The sequence below is a fragment of the Rattus norvegicus genome, chromosome 13 (assembly GCF_021556685.1).
Source record: "Rattus norvegicus strain SHRSP/BbbUtx chromosome 13, alternate assembly SHRSP_T2T, whole genome shotgun sequence".
Classification (NCBI taxonomy): domain Eukaryota; kingdom Metazoa; phylum Chordata; class Mammalia; order Rodentia; family Muridae; genus Rattus; species Rattus norvegicus.
The window spans coordinates 77,387,299-77,405,986 of record NC_141546.1 but is presented as its reverse complement, the minus strand read 5'-3'; the positions used below and the strand labels follow the sequence as shown (position 1 = coordinate 77,405,986).

General features: G+C 41.8%; 1 protein-coding gene across 11 annotated transcripts in view; it reads left to right on the top strand.

Annotated features, from left to right (window-relative positions):
* Nucleotides 1-18,688, top strand: part of Dnm3 (dynamin 3) — a 485,732-nt gene that overhangs the window by 3,672 nt on the left and 463,372 nt on the right.

The window sequence follows — 18,688 nt, the reverse complement described above, 5'->3', positions numbered from 1 at the left end:
GTTGTTTTGGTTAATACTTGTAGCATCTTTCTTTTTGGTCTTCTAACTCTGGGCACTATATTGATAATTTTATTTCCATTATGTTGCGTTCAACTACTGTCTTAAAAGCACTAATGAAAAGATACACGTTTTTATTTATGAGGCATTCCTGAAGATAGCTATGACGTGTAATTGCTTCTGTAAGTGTGTGTTTAGAGTACACATAACTTATTAATCGAGGTGCTAAGTGAAAACCGCACAAGCTGCTAATGTGCAAATGCTTTTTAATGATACACTCGTTAGCAGCATTAGTTGCTCAATGCTAATTATATAGGCAGAAGATTTCATGTTATTTTATCTCAGTCTGAATAGTAAACAGACCCCCAATTCTGAATAAGTAGAAAAGATTTTGTAGTTAATGGAAACCAGATAAAAGAATTTTTAGAACACTGACTGTACTGATGGGAGTCTATTTCAGTGTGAAATATCTCAATGATATTTAGTTATTTATGAGGTTTCCGAAGATGTTGGCTATCTTGTTTGAGGGGGAACTGAGTCATTTGGGGATGATGTTGGATATGATCAGAGAATTAAACCAAAAGTTTAAGACAGGGACTAACCAACTGAACTCCTTTGATAGATTTCATGAACATATTCCAAAGAGAGTAAGCGTCCTCTAATTGTGAACAAGACTAAAACTTATTAAGCCAGAGTAGGCTTGTATCGGGGAGAAGGATTTTGTTAAAATATAAGTTATTGGTCTTAAAAAAAATGACTTCTAAGATTATAGCTATTAGGTTAATGGTTGCTAACAATTAAAATGCGATAACTATTGAAAATTATGCTTAGAAATCCCCAAGGAACTATTCAGTAAAATATGAAAAATGTGAACTGTTCTTTATCTAATGAGTTGGTGGAACCTGAAATTATGAAGACATTTGTGCTGAATCAGCATTATATAATGCCTTTTAAGGTTATCACAGGTTCACAGTTAGTAGGATCTATTCACCACAAACAACATCCTTTATTTAAATACCAGTAATGGCTGAAAAGAAATATGGCTCAGTGATCTGGTTTCCACTGAATATCTTTGCTTTGGTTTTACTTATGATTAACCAATATTTTAAAAGATGTTCTTAATGTTTTAAAGAATGAAGTTGAGGGACTGAGAAGATAGTTCAACGATGAAGAATTCTTGCTATGAAGCCCTCCCCATATAGTATTAGGCATGGCCTTAGGTGACTGTAACCCCAGAAACAGGTGGATCCCAGGAACTTGCTAGCCAGCCAACCTAGTCAGAACAACAGCATCAGGTTTAGTGAGAGATGCCATCTCGAAAAACAAGATGGACAGCAATAGGAGAAGACACCAGACATCTTGCCTTCCTCTGGCATGCACCCACAATACTTGTCCGACCAACCGCAAACCACCTCCTCTACACCACAACTAAAAATGTTGGGCAGGCAAGTCTTCCATAATCTCAGAGGGATGGAAACAGTATTAGGCACATTAGAAAGTAGGGTGTTGGGCTCTCTATCAATGAGATACAATAATATTTATGTATTATGCTTTCTATTGCTGTAACAAAATGGTGGAGACTGGGTAATTTTATAAAGAAATAAGGTTTATTTGGCTCAATGGTTTTAGAGGCTGGAACCTCAAACAGCACTGTATGGTTCTGGTGAAGGCCTCTTGGTGGGAGTGTGTGGGAAAGAGGTACGGGTCTCATGGCGAAGTGGGAGGCCTAAGAGACAAAGAGAATGGGGGATGTTCCTGTATAACAACCATCTGGAGAATTTATTGCAGTCCCACAGATGTGCATCAATTACTCCAGAGATCAAAGACCCCAACCATCTCAATTATCCTTCCCAAGGTCTCTTAAAAGTTCTCTGACCCCCTACCACTGCCGTTGCAAGTCAAGCTTCTCAGACAAACCCTAACCACAACAGAGCAGCACAGGACTTTCCGTAGACCTCACCCTTTGCTGTGGCTATTCTTTTTTTTTTTTTTTTTTGGTTCTTTTTTTTTTTCGGAGCTGGGGACCGAACCCAGGGCCTTGCGCTTCCTAGGCAAGCGCTCTACCACTGAGCTAAATCCTCAACCCCGTGGCTATTCTTAAGTAGAGTGAAATCATGAGGTTTTACTTCTTATGATGGTCTTATTTATTTTTAAGGGGACGAAAGGCAGGCAGGAAAAGGGAACTTTTCCCTCTCCTACGAGGGTCAGATTAAGGGAGCTGAAAGATAGTGTACTGTATAGAATAATCTAATTGAATATTCTATATTAAAATCTTAAACATTCAATTTTATATATGATAGAGTTCTTCCATTTCCCCATCTAAGTCTACTTTGCCTTGTCCCCTGTTATCAACACTGATGTAAAAAACACATACAATTATGACATACTACACGCTTCAATATTTTTAAAGCAAAGGGCAGAGCAACATTCATATATGCCTGGACTCTTTGACAGAGTCCCCACATCTCTCAGTTCTCAAGGTTTTCACATACAAATGCCCATGGGGATAAAACTCAGAGACAGAAAGGAAGGTTATTTGTTTAGACTGCATGGTTAGTAAGCAGCCAAACCTTGACTTAACCTTGGACAAGACTCTTATTGGTATCCCTGAGAAACAGAGAAGTAACATTAATGAACATCTATTGAATTCTAGGCTTAGTGGGCATATTAAACATCCAGAAGCTGATGTGTGTGTATATGGGGGCATATAAAACACCCATAATCATATATATATGTGTGTGTGTGTGTGTGTGTGTGTGTGTGTGTGTTATGTATACAGAACAGTCAAGCTCACCAGAAGCCTCAGCAGGGAAAGGGATGTGCTCTGTCAGCTGAATGACCTGGCTATCCATGGAATCTACATAAATCTGTTCTCTATCACACAGTACCCAGGTACATGTACCCTCCCATTAGTAATTAGTAATTAAAATAAGAAAACTGACAGAATAATACGAGGCCATAATCTTCCAGTGAATATATAAGATAAAGACTGTTAAACACACTGTCAACTAGCTGAGATAAAAATTTGTAGCATATTCCTTTTTAAAATAAAACAGCCCTCCCCAAGCTGCAGCTCTGAAACCGATCTCTGCTTTAAGTGGAAAGCAGACAATATGTGGGTTACCAGTGTCATTTTAGCTCAAGGCTGAAGTATCAATGTCGAGGCAAGGAGGTGGTGATCTATGTCTCGGTGTCCAGCTTGACAACAAGCTATTGAATTTAGGCTGTCTTTTTAATCACAGAGAGATACTGTACATTGAAGAGGGAAAGAGGAAAAATAATACTGGAGAGATTAGAAATATAACTGAGGGTCAATGGGAGTCACATGCACAGCATGCGCGAGTGCACGCTCGTGTGCGCGCACACACACACACACAGACACACAGACACACACACAGACACACACACAGACACACACACAGACACACACACACACACACACACACACACACACACACACACAGACATACACTCTTCCAAGCCACTAATTCTGAAGAGGAATTCTATTTTCTTATTTTAAAATGAAGCACTCAGTTAAAGTTTTGAAATAAATTTGATCCAAACTGTCAGAGAAATTTTTCTATGGAAAACCTAAAAACATTGTCTTGTTCAGAACGTAAGGGAGGGAAAAGAAGAGGTTGGCTTTAAGTAGTGTATATTGCTGGATGGGGTGGCCTTTAATTCCAGCACTCCAGAGGCAGAGGCAGGTGGATGTAAGTTTGGGGGCAGCCTAGTCTTCATACGAAGTTCCAGACTAGCCAGAAGTACAGAGTGAGACGGTGTCTTAATATATAAATTTAAAAAAAAGTGTATTTTTCAGAAACCATTGTCAACAAACGAGGGTGGTTATAAATAGTGCACTAACAGCACTTTGCACACGAATGGCTGTGAATAGTCTTAACTTTTCTTCGTTTACCAGAAGCAAGGACTTTGGTATCATACGCGACTGATGTGAGAAACCTCCCTCTGCTTTAATTTACACTTATTTCCTGGAGTTAGGATTCAGAGAATCCAAGGGATTTGTCCAAGGTCAGGAAAAGTCAGAGAGCTGGCTTTGGAACTCGATGTTCAGAACTGTAGCCTTGGGTTGGGTTTCATTGTGTGCCCTCCCTCCTCCTATTGTTTTCGAGAGCCTCCCTCTTACCCCCACCCTGCCTTCCCACTCCTTGTGGTATTGGACCAGACCTTCTTGACACTTCCCTCAATTACTCCCCTTGGTAGCACTGACAGTACATTGTTTTTTGTTTTTTTGTTTTTTTCTTCTTGTCCATATAGGATGGTAGATGGAGGCAGGGAGTAGGGTTTCTCTCAGATTTAGACCAGAAAATTCTCTGAGAGGGTAACCCCCTGAGTAAATTATGAGATTCAGAAGGTCCAAATGATACACTAGAGGTATTGTCTAGGTGGGCAGCTAGAAAGCTGAGCCTGTCATCATCAGTGACTTCCCAAACCAAGGCGGGCTTCTGAAGAATTGTATATAAATAAACAATAGGACCGAAAGGTCACTCCTTCAAGAAAGGGATGAGTTTTTAGGTTAGAAACAAATGCGTTTGTGTGGCAAATATTCATCCTTCGGTGCACCTGGTCCATATTCTTGCTTTTGTTGTATTTGCATTCGTCAAGTGGACTGAGAGGCATTAAGGGCAATCAATAGCATTGTTTGTTATTTCAATCGCCAGTTTTAAATAATTTTCAATACTGCTTCAAGTCTTTCACGTTGGAGAGAGATCTCTATTTCCAGGTCCTGGAAGGGTCCATCGCTGATTCCTTCTGACGGTGTCATGTCTCTGCTTTAAGGAAACGACAGAGATGTGGGTTGCATATTTAGGCATAATAGAAATAGGGTTTCTGAAGCACCCCCTTCGTCTATTGTTTCAGCATTCTGGAATAAAAACAAAGATAGATACACTTAAGTAAGTAAATGGATGGGGGACGGTCTTAGGGTTACCATTGCTCGAACAAAACACCAGGACTAAAGCAACTTGGGGAAGAAAGGGTTTATTTGGTTTACATGTCAACAGTATTGTTCACCATCAAAGGAAGTCAGGGCAGGAATTCAAACAGGGAGGGAACCTGGAGACAGGAGCTGCTGCGGAGGCCATGGAGGGTGCTGCTTACTTTGTTCCCTGTGGCTTACTTAGCCTGCTCTCTTACAGGGATAGCACCACCAACAATGAGCTGAGCCTCCCTCGTCCACCACTGCTTTAAAGAGAACGATCTACAGGTTTTGCCTACGGCCTAATCTTATGGAGGATTTTCCTAACTTGAGGTTTCCCCTCTCAGATGACTTTAGCTTGTGTTCAAATTGGCATAAAACCACCCAGCACAGTGACTAATCTTTCTTATGGTTTGTGGTGTTTGCTTAGACACCTCTGGAGAGCAGCTCTTGGAAAGGAGTCGTGCCATTATGGTGATAGGACTTGTGCTTGGCTGACTGGAGTAGGTGTCCCATCTCTGACGTTCACTAGTATAGTACGAGAGCTAGCTTCTTTGGGCTTTAGTTTACACATTGACTTCATATTTGTCACTCACATGTGCATGTATGTGCGTGCATGACTGCGTGATTTCTAAGATGGTGTCTTGTATCTGGCCCAAAAGATACATTCAATAAAAGATGGTACTTTGCTTAAATCTTTTATTTAGGCTAGATGTTTTTTGAGTATTAAAAAAGTAAGTCTAGAATGGTTGGGAAGCTGAGGCAGGGGGTTTTCCATGAGTTTCATGTGCCTGGGTAAAATGGTGAATTCCATCCAGGCCAGTGTGAGACATTGTTCCGGATCTAGATCAAAACAAACTAAAAATAAATAAACCAAAACCAAAACCAAAACCAAAACCAAAACCAAAACCAAAACCAAAACCAAAACCAAATCAAGCCAACAAAAAACCAACCCATCCTAAAGAAAATATAGGAGTGACAATCTGTAGCTGTAATCTGGTGTGTGTGTGTGTGTGTGTGTGTGTGTGTGTGTGTGTGTTACAAAATTACAGTTCTATCAAAGTGCACTTTCAAAAAGACTAACTTAGTGCACATTTGTGACTTCCTGAGAGAAAGGCTTGCTCATACTGAGCAGTATTACAATGTAACCGCTTTCTTTCAACAGATACAAACCCAGAAACTGAATGTAGATTATTTCTCTCTTCCAGAAGTTTCAAAGCACTTTTTTGTTTATTAATTCATTAATCTCTACACGTTCCCTGAGAGAGTAGTAAATCATATTTTGCTAATTTAATTTATAAATGAAAAGTGTTAAGTGGAAAAAAAGTGAAGCGACACACAAGGAGTCTCCAGGTGAATCCCGGAGACTATGAATGCAATAGAAACAGAAATAATCGAATGAATTTTGCAGACATTCTTAGCCATTCTAGAGGATACATTTTTAATCACTTTAAAAGTTATTTTGTTGCGGCTCCGCTTCAAGGATTCCAACTTGATTCATAGAAACAACTGTTGTATTCAATAAAACTGGGGTGCCTGATGCCATTGCCTTGGAAGAGGAACTTCAGATGGGACCTGATTTGTTATTTACCCAATGTGTCCACTTACCTGTGGAAGCTCCAGGGGAATATTGAAAAAGTTTTACCAGGCCACAAGCTTGACAGAATTGCAACCTCTATATTTGGGCTATGAGCAACATGTTTGGACCCGTAGCAAAAGATTTTTGCTGGTCAGCATTTAAAATGTGCTTATTATTTGTACCAATTGACCTTTCCTAAAATAAGGTATTGAGTGATGTCATTAAATGTACTCCTGTGCCAGAATTTGATTAGTCTGTAAGGAATTTAGAAGGATCAGGGGCCAAAACACCTAGCACAATACTTGTATACACAACCAAAACTCCAAGAACTAAGAACACTCTAGACTTTCTATGGTGTAGTCCTTCAGTCATTTCAAACACCGCAGGGCTTCTCTTGTTTTCTACCTGCTCACTCTTTCCATCTCCCACACTTACACCAGAAGACATCAGGTTTGCTTAGCCATTATTCTTTTTTTTTTAAAACTAAGTCTTGCAATGATTATTTAATGTCTCTGTCTTGTTTTGTGCTGTTTTGGGAAACCTCCATTTGAAAATCAACTTTGTTACAGAAGCACATATCTTCAATAATGTCTCCAGACAAAAAGCCTCATAGTTAATTTAATGTTTGCTCTCAGGTGCAACCTGACAGGGAGGGCCTGAACAAGAAAGGAGAGGAGGCTATTAAATAGTTTTAGTAATATGTTGCCTTTGTCTTGTGCAGAACATGTAGAGTATGCTCTTTAATTTAGTAAATATTTGTAAATACATTGTTGTAGCTAACCACTTCATTACAATTTCTGAAATTCTTGTGTTTTCCAGACCTATCTGAGGTCTTCCAACTTGTTTGAATTATGGTTTTCCCCTTCTCTTTCCCTTCTCTTGCAAAAAAGTAAAAGTGGGATCTGTTAGTGAACTGAGCAGAAATATTTTATACGCCTTTTGAGCTATGTAACTTAATAATTGGATACTTGATCATTTGTTTTATTACGTAATCGATAAAATGGTGATGTGTATTAATGTTAGTTCAACCATATATTTATACTGTCTGGGAATGTGTGGTTATAGTTCTTTGGGGAAATAGTTTGTCAGTGTTCACCAGCTTGTAAAAACTTAGTGCGAGAGCTTCAACATCTAAATAAATGATGAAACGCAAAAAAAAAATTTGTGTGTGCATGTGTGTGTATGCATGTGCATGTGTGTGTATGTATGTGCATGTATGTGTGTTGGTACTCACACCACAAAGGGCACAGAGGACAACTTGTGCACTTGGTTCTCTTTTTCCACCATGTGGTTCCCAGAGAGTTCCAACTCAGGTTGTAAGGGTTGGCAGAAAACTTCTTGTTGACCAGGAAATAGGTTTAAGGGAGGCATCTGATTCTATTATATGAAGCGCACCATTTTTAGAGTGTATTTTTTTTTTTTTTGGTTTGGAAATGTTAGTTCTCTCTCTCTCTCTCTCTCTCTCTCTCTCTCTCTCTCTCTCTCTCTCTCTCTCTCTCAGCGTCTATCTTTCTAGTCCTGCCAGAAGTCTGCTGTGAGAATTAGGAGCATTTGTGGATTTGGTTTATACTGGTGGCAGGCACTTCCTGGGTTTATGTTGAAGAAATGTCCCAGGTAAGGTTAGGTAGCATGCTGGTGTCCTCTATTGCTGCCCTGTCTTCCTCAGGGCCTACCTCCTGTGTCCTTGTGCCTATGTCACTGCAGAGTTCACACTGTGTGATTGGTTCCCTGTTGATTTTCCATTATTTGCAGCTTCCTGTATACCTGTTGTTTTTTATAACGTGATGCTGGCACATAGCAGGAACTAAATGAGTGTATTAGCTACATGATCCTTTACAGGCCATTTATCTAAGCTAAATATACTTCTCATTCACAAAAAAAATGGTCATGAGTGGGTGAAGGGAGCATGGGACGAGATCAGAGCTTTTTAAAGAATGGTTTGAGTAGCGGTCCATTGCTGTGAGATCATGTCCTGGTGAAGGCAACCTACGGGAGAAAAACGGGCTTGCTTTGGGTTACAGCTTGATCCATTATGGCGGAGAAGCCATGGCAACAGGAGCTTTGGAAGCTGGTCACAATGTTACTACAGCTTAGCTAGACTTTTGCTTTTTATGCAGCCGAGTACCCAAGCCCAGGGAGCCCTGTTTTCTTCTTCTAGGGTGGATCTGCCCACAGTAGATAAAGCCATCAAGATGATTCCCTCCTCTGTGTACCTGGAGGCTTGTCTCCTAGGTAACTCCAGATCCTGTTGACAATAAACTTTGGCAACAAAGGTTACAATCTATTAGTGGGCCATGGTGTCTAAGTAGTTGGTTGTGGTAGCCTTAAATAAGGCACTCCGTTACATCTCAGGTAGCATTGACAGATATTTGTAAACACAGGCTAGGCAGCACTAGCCTTTACTCTGGTTCTTCTTAAAGCTGTTGAACGCATCTGTACCATTTTAAAGCTAATACCCATCTAGTCCTTTGTTGATTCTGCACTTAAATGGATGAATTTATCTTTTCCTTATAGTAGGCCCAATTCTCACCACTCTCCCATGTCCTATGAGAATGAATTAAGACCAAGATCATTTTACTATGTCGAAAAAGTAGAAAATGTACATAGTAATAAAATCCAGCCATTCTAAATGAATATGTAATAGAAATTGGCCTTTGTCCATTGGAGCTTCTTAATATATCTCATTTACCTTCGTGCCTGCCAGATTGCTTCTGGGCTGATGTTTTCCTTGTATGTTCACACGTGTATGTGTGTGTACATGTGGGAAGACCAAAGCTCAATATCCAATGTCTTTAAGAAATTTACTTTACATATGTGAGTACACTGTTGTTCCCTTCAGACACACCAGAAGAGGGCCTTGGATCCCATTACAGATGGAAGCTACCGTGTGGTGGCTGGGAATTGAACTTGGGACCTCTGGAAGAGCAGTCAGTGCGAAGTCCTCTCTTCAGCCCTCCGGGTCTTTCTTAATTGCTTTCCATCTTAATTACTGAACGAGGGTCTCTCCCAGGACCTAGAGCTCACTGATGTGACTGGATAGCCAATGGGCTCCAGGGTCTTGCAGTCTGCACCTCTCTAGCACTGTGTAAAGACATCTAAACTCAGTCCTTATGCTCATCTGCCACAAGCTTTCCTGGCTGAGTTATTTCTCCAGCCCGGAGTTTATATTCTCATTATGTGAAATTTAATTTTGAGGGCAGAGAGAGACTTCAATAAACTCGTTTGTAGGTGGCTGACAAATACAACCACAGATTCTGTTTGAAAACTGTTAGCAGATGGGTTCGCCTGGCAGCTGAATCTCTTCCTTAAGAATCACGTATTGACTGGCAGTCAGCATGCAGAGGAATGCAAATCGATCCATTCTCATCGCCCTGTACAAAGTTCAAGTCCAAGTGGATCAAAGACCTCCACATCAAACAAGATACACTAGACCTCCACATCAAACCAGATATACTAATAGAAGAGAAAGTGGGGAAGAGCCTTGAACACATGGGGAAAATTTCCTGAACAGAATACCAGTGGCTTATGCTCTAAGATCAAGAATTGACAAATGGAACTTCATAAAATTGCAAAGCTTCTGTAAGGCAAAGGACACTGTCAATAGGACAAAATGGCAACCAACAGATTGAGGAAAGATCTTTACCAATTCTACAACTGATAGAGGGCTAATGTCCAGTATATACAAAGAGCTCAAGAAGTTAGACTCCAGAGAGCCAAATGACCCTATTTTACAAACAGGCTGCAGAGTTAAACAAAGAATTCACAGCTGAGGAATATTGAATGACTGAGAAGCACCTAAAGAAATGTTCAACATCTTTAGTCATCAGGGAAATGCAAATCAAAACAACCCTGAGATTCCACCTCACACCAGTGAGAATGGCTAAGATCAAAAACTCAGGTGACAACAGATGCTGGTGAGGATGTGGAAAAAGAGGAACACTCCTTCATTGTTGGTGGGATTGCAAACTGGTACAACCACTCTGGAAATTAGTCTGGGGGTTCCTCAGAAAATTGGACGTAGTACTACCTGAGGACCCAGATATATCACTCCTGCATACACCCAAAAGATGCTCCAACATTTAACAAGGACACATGCTCCACTATGTTCATAGCAGCCTTATTTATAATAGCCAGAAGCTGGAAAGAACCCAGATGTCCTTCAACAGAGGAATGGATACAGAAAATGTGGTACATCTACACAATGGAATATTACTCAGCTATCAAAAACAACGAGTTTATGAAATTCGTAGGCAAATGGTTGGAACTGGAAAATATCATCCTGAGTGAGGTAACCCAATCACAAAAGAACACACATGATATGTACTCACTGATAAGTAGATATTAGCCCAAAAGCTTGGAATAACCAAGATAAAATTCATAAACCATATGAAGCTCAAGAAGAAGGAAGACCAAAGTGCAGATGCTTCAGTCCTTCTTAGAAGGGGGAATAAAAATACTCACAGTAGGAAATATGGAGACCATGTGTGGAGCAGAGACTGAAGGTAAGGCCATCCAGAGACTGCCCCACCTGGGGGATCCATCCTGTATACAGCCACCAAACCAGACAATATTGTGGATGCCAACAAGTGCTTGCTGACAGGAGCCTGATATAGCTGTCTCCTGAATGGCTTTGCAAGAGCCTGACAAATACAGAGGCAGATGCTTGCAGCCCACCATTGAACCGAAAATGGGATCCCCAATGGAGGAGTTAGAGAAAGGACTGAAGTAGCTGAGGGGGTTTGCAACCCCATAAGAAGAACAACAATATCAGCCAACCAGAAACGCCCCCTCCCCCAGAGCTCCCAGGGACTAAACCACCATCCCAAGAGAACACAGGGATGGATCTATGGCTCCGCCCGCATGTGTAGCAGAGGATAGACATGTCGGAGGGCCATCAATGGGAGGAGAGGCCCTTGGTCCTGTCAAGGCTTGATGCCCCAGTGTAGGGGAATGTCAGGGTGGGGAGGTGGGGTGAGAATGGTTGGGTGGGTGAGGAAACATCCTCACAGAAACAGGGTAGGGAGGATGGGATAGTGGATTTCTGGAGGGGAAACGGGGAAAGGGAATAGCATTTAAAATGTAAATTAAAAAATTCAATAAAAGGAAAAAGAAGAATCATATTTTGAGAGTTCAGTGCATGTCAGAATGGCGGGAGGCTCTGTGGGTATAGAGTTACCTCTTCAGAAGTTCAGTACCCAGTAGACTCTGATATGCATGGCACTGCTATTACTTAGGTAAACAAATGTGATGGAATATTCATTAGAGACTTGATAGGATTGAGAATCACGGAAGAGACCAGCTTCTAGGCATGCCTGAGAGATTGTTTTCAGAGACGCTTAACTCAGAAGGGAAGCGAGGCACCGTTCTATGGACCAGGGCTCCACACTGATGAAAACGAGGAGGTGAGGGGTTGTGGGCATCCATCCGTCTCCCTGTTTCCTTGCTGCAGACACAGTATGGCCTACTTCTCCATGCCCTTGCTCCCACACCTTCCTTGCCGTGATAGACTCCCAAACTATGATCAGGAATGAACCAGTCTTTCTGTCCTCTTTGCTTTTGTCAAGTGTTTTGTCCTAGAATGAAAACTATAACCAATACATACACTATCAGTCCTTGGGAGAATCAGAAAGCAGTTGTTCTTTGCAGGATGTTATGATGCTACTAATTGAAGGAGGATCAGTCTGGTGCTGAATATCTCTTGAAGACAGAGTTGGAACAAATGGCCTAAACTTTCAGTGGATACTTCATATCTAAACTGTAAAGTATACAGTGTTTAAAATTACTATTGATGAGTACAGGGGAGCCTATAGACTTCCAGCATTCCATGTAGAATCCAAGAAAGATTTCATGAAAAGGGCTGTGATTTAAGGTGCATATCAAAAAGTATGAATCTGATAAATGAAGATGGGGTCCGAGGTACCAGTTGAGAGGGTTTTTATGGAACAGTGACCTTTCCATCCAACCCGGATGGGGACTGGTGGGGACCCGGTAGAATGAATTGGGTCCTATTTTGGGCTGCTAAAGTAAGAAACCAGTCCTTAACACAAGAAATGGTGAGACCTATGAATACTTAGGAGGGATGCTGTGGAGTCAGGTTTTAGGGAGACTGAGAGGACCACACACTGTATCATGCACAGACGAAGGAGGTATCATGGGTATTGCTGAAAAATGGCCAATATAATGGGGATGGTGTAATTTTTTCTTTACTAGTTACAGAAAAAAAGATCATTTCAGGGGCAGTCTGTGATTACTTATGTTATATGAAGAAAAATCAGAGACAGGAACCCCAAATAATTTTAAACGTTGATCGAGCCCCTGCAGGAATGTTAGTGTAATTTATTCAGATAAGTATATGTGCTGAAGGGAGGAATCCATCCTCCCTCTCCTTCCAACTAATCGAATCTCTCACTGTAGCTGGGCCCAATGGCGGAGGCCAATTAATAATCCCAGCAACTTGGGAAATAGCAGACTGGGGATTACAAATTCAGGTGAGCCTGGTTTACATAGGGAGTCAAGGCTTTTCCTGTCTCAAAAATAAAAAGAAAGAAAGAAAGAAAGAGAGAGAGAGAGAGAGAGAGAGAGAGAGAGAGAGAGAGAGAGGAAGGAAGGAAGGAAAGAAAGAGAGAGAGAGAGAAAGAAAGAAAGAAAGAAAGAAAGAAAGAAAGAGAAGAAAGAACATGGCTGGGTATATAGCTCAGTGCTCCGTTGCTTGCCTAGTACGCATGAGGTTGACCCCAGTAGTACAAGATAAATAAATATTTGACTCTATTCCATGTTCAGGGTCATCCGTGAAGCACCCCATCTGACCACCCTGGATGTGCTGATTGTGATCTCCAACAGCCTCTCCTACTCATTGTTTGGCAGTTGACTGTTTCCATCTGTTGGCTCAATATCAGTTCTAGGCCACTGAGGTGGACTGGAGACCTTTTGTTAGCATCCGGCACAGAATCTTGTATCTTGGACACTATTATTTTAGGTACTGTGATGGACTAGATGTTTGGACCCTCTAGAGCTCATATGGAAGTCAGAGTCTGTAACGTGGCTGTGTTGGAGACTGGTCCGTAAGGAAGTAATTAAGAGGTCATCATACCCAAGGGGTCTTGTGCTAAAGGGATTAGTGACCCTAAGATGGTGATTTTCAGCCTTCCTAATGCCATGATCTTTTAATACAGTTGCTCATGTTGTGCTGACCCCCAACCTTAAAATTATTTTGTCGCTTCTTATAACTAGTTTTGCTACTGTTATGAGTTGTAAGGAAAATATCTGATGGTCTTAGATGACCCATGTGAAAGGGTCATTTGCCTCCCAACCCAGGGAGTCTCAACCCCCATATTGAGAACCACTGCCTTAAATGACGAGGCATCAGAGACTCCCTTTTCTTCTATGGGCCCAAGTAGACAAGGTCCAGAAGGAAGCAGCCACCTACAGGCCAAGAAGTGTGCCTCGATCTTGCTGTTGGATTTCTAGCCTCCCTCCACAATAGTCAAGAAACAAATTAGTGTTGTTTAAGCTACTGTGCTTGTGGCATTTTGTTATGGAAGCCTGAGCAGGCTAATGCAGGCACTTAATTTTTATTGATTTTTCGCTAGTTAAATTGGTGATGTGACTTAGATGGATTGGTACTGAGAGTCAGGAGCCTGACTTTAAGGAAAAGCTCTAGTTTTTCACAAGAAAATTGGATCACGAACCCTTGCTCTTGACAAACTAAAGCCCTTAGTCTATGTTCTATAGATTCATCCCTCTCTGGCCTGAACTTCCCTCTCCTGTTTTGGATGATACAGACATACCTCTGAGTGCTTTAGCCTCTGCCTGCTTCAGTTGTTGGCTTAGCTTTATCTCTCTTTAAAGCCTCCGCACGGATTTGAGTGATAGGGGAAAATGGTACATAAAAGATGGTCCATCCTTGGGGCTGGGGATTTAGCTCAGTGGTAGAGCGCTTACCTAGGAAGCGCAAGGCCCTGGGTTCGGTCCCCAGCTCCGAAAAAAAAAGAACCAAAAAAAAAAAAAAAAAAAAGATGGTCCATCCCAGGACTCCCTTCCCCAAGGCCAGTACCTATATATGTGTGTAAAATTTACCCAAGGAACTTATCATTAATGGTTCCTGGGCTTCCCCAACCCCTATGGAGGCTGGTGCACTGACTCTGGAACCAAGCCAGAGCAAGTTGTATTTTTCCAAAGCTCTCTTTGGAAGTGCTTCTGGTAAACAGCCAGATATGAGAGCTGCTAAACCACAATTTCTATAATTCTCATTGCTTCTACAGCTACACAGTGTGTCTTTTCCTCCCAATTTTTACACCAAAATGGCCCTTGTTATGGTCTGATCATGTATAGAACCCGATTTCCAAATATGTCTGTGCCTAATGATGAGTTCCTACTGATTGAGTCAAAGTGATCATCAATGACCTTCTGAACTATAGTTATGGACTGATAATGCCTTCTCTATGTGTAATCTCCCTATCTAGCCTCCACACAGTCATACATGATTGAAATGTGCTGTAGTTTAGATCTGGGGTGTCCTGGGGAGGCCCATGTATTCAGGTCTTGGTGCTATTAAAGCCTGGGTACTGTTGGTAGGATGTGAGGCCTTATAGAAGAAGCTGAGCCTTGGTGGCAAACCTTGGGTGAGGTATGTGTTAGTTACTTTCCTGTGGCTGTGATAAAACAGCATGAACAAGGCACCCTTAAAAAGACAGCACTGAACTGGGCTCATGGCTCCAGAAGGTTAGAGTCCACGATACAGGTAAGGCATGCCAGCAGGAGCAGTTGAAAGCTCACACCTTGAATTGAAAGCAGGAGTCAGAATGCATGGGAACGGGGGAAGCTTTTGCAGTCTCAAGAGCTCAATCCTGTGACACAACAAAGCCATATCTCCTAATCCTTCCCAAACAGTTCCACCAGTCGGGGAACAAACACTTGAACATATGAACCTATGGGGGTGGCAGCTTAGTTATGGTTACTATTACTGTGTTGAAACTCCATGACCAAAAGCAGCTTAGGTAGGAAAGGGTTTTTTCTTATATATCCCGAGTCATAGTGTATTGAGAGAAGCCAAAGGAAGGCAGGAACCTGGAGGCAGGAGATGAAGAGGTCATGTAGGAATTGTTACTGGCTTGTTCCTCATGGCACGCTCAGCCTCCTTTCTTATAGAACCCAGGACCACCAGTCCAGGCTGTTATCACCCACAATGGGCTGGGCCCTCCCAAATCAAACACCAGTTAAAAAAATGCCCCACAGTCTCACTCACAACCCAATCCTAAGGAGCATTTTCTTAATCAAGGTTCTCTCCTCTCAGATGACTAGAGCTCGGGCAAAGTTGACATAAAAACTAGTCAACACTGGGAGGTACTCACACTCAAACTACCACAGGCTACATTAGGACCCTCTTTTGTTTTTTTTGCTTTTTTCTTTTGCTAGGATATGTTGCCTTGATACAGGTCCCCAAAGCAATGTGGACAAGTGAGCATGGACAGAAACTCTGTGTGAGCCAAGACAAACTTTTCCTCCACGGCATTGATTTGTATCAGGCATTTTGTTCATAGTGGTGGAAAGCTATGAGACACAGTAAGAAAATCAAATCGTGTGACACTACTGTATTTAGATAGCAGGGTCCTTGGCATATCTTATAAGGCCTCGGGTGGCTCAGCCCTTCAAGGTCATCTGCTGGTATTTGTTGATTAGTTATACCCAGAGCACAGTCACCAGCTTCCTTGCTTTTGTTCATATGGGCCTCTTTATAGGAATAATATGATGGCTCCTGGCCAATTTCTTCTCTTCTTAACACAAATCTCTCTTTTCTCTAGAAAGCCTCAGTGGCCTCACATACCGTTTCCTAGGTAATTTGTCTCCCTCCTGGGCATCCAGAATTCTCTCTGTGTTTCTCTAACATTACCCTTATTATATTGTATCAAATTACATTTATTGCTTCTACTACTAAATTGTCAATTCCTTAAGGTCAGAATCTCAGTATTTGTTTATCTTCATTTCCAGTGCCTGGCAACTTCTAAATAAATACTGACTGAATTAACGAACAAGCAGAATGGAGAGGTTTCATGCTGTATGACACTTGACTTCTTTGCAATGCATGATTCAGTCATTTGGGCATTCCATGAGCTTCAGTCCCTGTCTTAAGATTCAGAAAGACTCGAATAAGAAAACAGGAACATGGTTTTTATTTTTTATTTTTATTTTTACATCAGGGTGCTTTCTGTCTAGCAGAGACCTTGAGTTATCAAGTATATGGGCACCAGGAATTGGCCCAGATGTCACAAGAACAGCGACTGGGATGAAGTAAGAGGAAGTAAAAGGAAGGAACAGAGATTTTCCGAGAAGCTACCATCGGGTGGCACATTAGTTGGAGGACAAGGGTTCAGCCATGAGAAGAGCGAGGAGCGGGAACTGTTTCCATCATAAGGAAAGCTATGCAGCAAGCTTCTGCAGTGTCTCAGAACTGAATGTTGGTGAAACTTAAGTCACCATGACCCCAGCCAGAGAGGTGGGAGAAACATGGCAGGGGAAGGCGGCAGAAGGACGTTAGGTAGGCTTTACTGGAGCCTGGATAGGGTGGGAGTTTATCCACAGCACCATGATAAGAACAGCAGGGAGGGTTTTAATCAGGACAATGACATAATCTGATTTACTTTCTAGAAAGAGCACACTAGGTCAGTGTTATTGAAGACAGCAGCAGCTGCGGACCCTGAGGTACCACTGCAGTTAACATGCCCAAGAAACTGGAATTGCAATTGTACGCAGTTTTAATAACTTCGTGCCTGCACTTAGAAGCAATAGATTCAATTATTGCAAAACAAGAGTGTGGTTTGGCACATCAAGCTTCTTTTCCAACTGCTGACTCCCATTTTGCAGGCAGGACTTCTCACCTCTGAAAATGCTACCACAGACACGCTCAGAGATGTGTCTCCAGCTGACGCCACACTTCCTCTAGTCTCAGTCAAGACTAATATCACATAGTTCTTCTATTAAGCTTCTCTAATAGTCCCCATTCTGCATCTTCTCAGCATGACATCCTATTCTCTTCAGGATCTGCCATCTGCTAATCTGTCCATCTGTCTCTCTGTCCATCTGCCTTTCTGTCCACACTCTCTTCCTCCACTCACCTTGGTGTTTATCCCCCTTGAACTAGAGTTCACAGAATGTGCTCACCTTTGTGTGGCTAACTCTACTTACCTCTCAACAAACAGCTATGGGCTCTTCCAGGAAGCCTTCACGCAGGACTAAATGTAGTCCACAAGACAGCAGGTTCTTAGAGTCCTGTCAAAGGGATGCACTGTTTGAAGGCAGAATCATGTAGAGGTGTGCTGTTGTATGTACAAGAAGACAGCAACACAAGAAGCCATGGACTCCTGCATTGTTGTGGCTTTCAGAGTCGGCAGAACAAAGGTAATATATATTCTCTTGTCTTTTCAGTCTAAAATGTAAGTGTACAGTAGCTATAATCCTTAATAAATGATAGGTTAAAAGTAATGCTTACCCAAACATTTGCATGTCCCTCACTGCTAGGACACCAGTTCTACATAACGCATTGCATGTTCTTCTCCTATAATATTTAAGACAAATAATGAAAACCTGTCACCGAAGGCCTTTGACCTCTGATTTCCTGCTTTGGATCTGTGGGTGGCAAATGGATTCCATCTGCTGTACCATCTTCACTCAGGTCTCCCTCTTCCTGGGCACCGAGGACCAGTGCCAGTGATGGGGAACAAGGCCTAGAAACTGGTTAAAACAAGCTAGCAGAGCTTGGGATGAGGTTTGCCAAGCTACCAGACAAACTCCCAGTTGTCTAGTGAACAGACAGGACTTGTGGAAACATCGTGTGTTTAGTGGAAGCCCCTGAGCTGAGAAAAGGAGCCTCAGTATTAAGCTTGAACCATGAGATGCACAAAGAGCTCATAGTGTGTACATCTAACAGATATCCCTGTTGGGGGCGGGGTGTGTCCTTATCATTGTACGGTATGTTCTGTAGCTTCTCTCCCTTAAAACTGTGTATGAATCGAAGGTTTGCCAGAAATGCTTTCTCATTGTTTTGTGTAATTAGATTAAAGATACTTTAATTTCCAGTTTTGGTTGCCAAAAGTTTCAATTTTTTGATTAAATTTCTTTTTTGGTTGTAGACCTTGGCATTCCTAATTTAGGATGAGAGTCTTTGTGTGTGTGTGTGTATG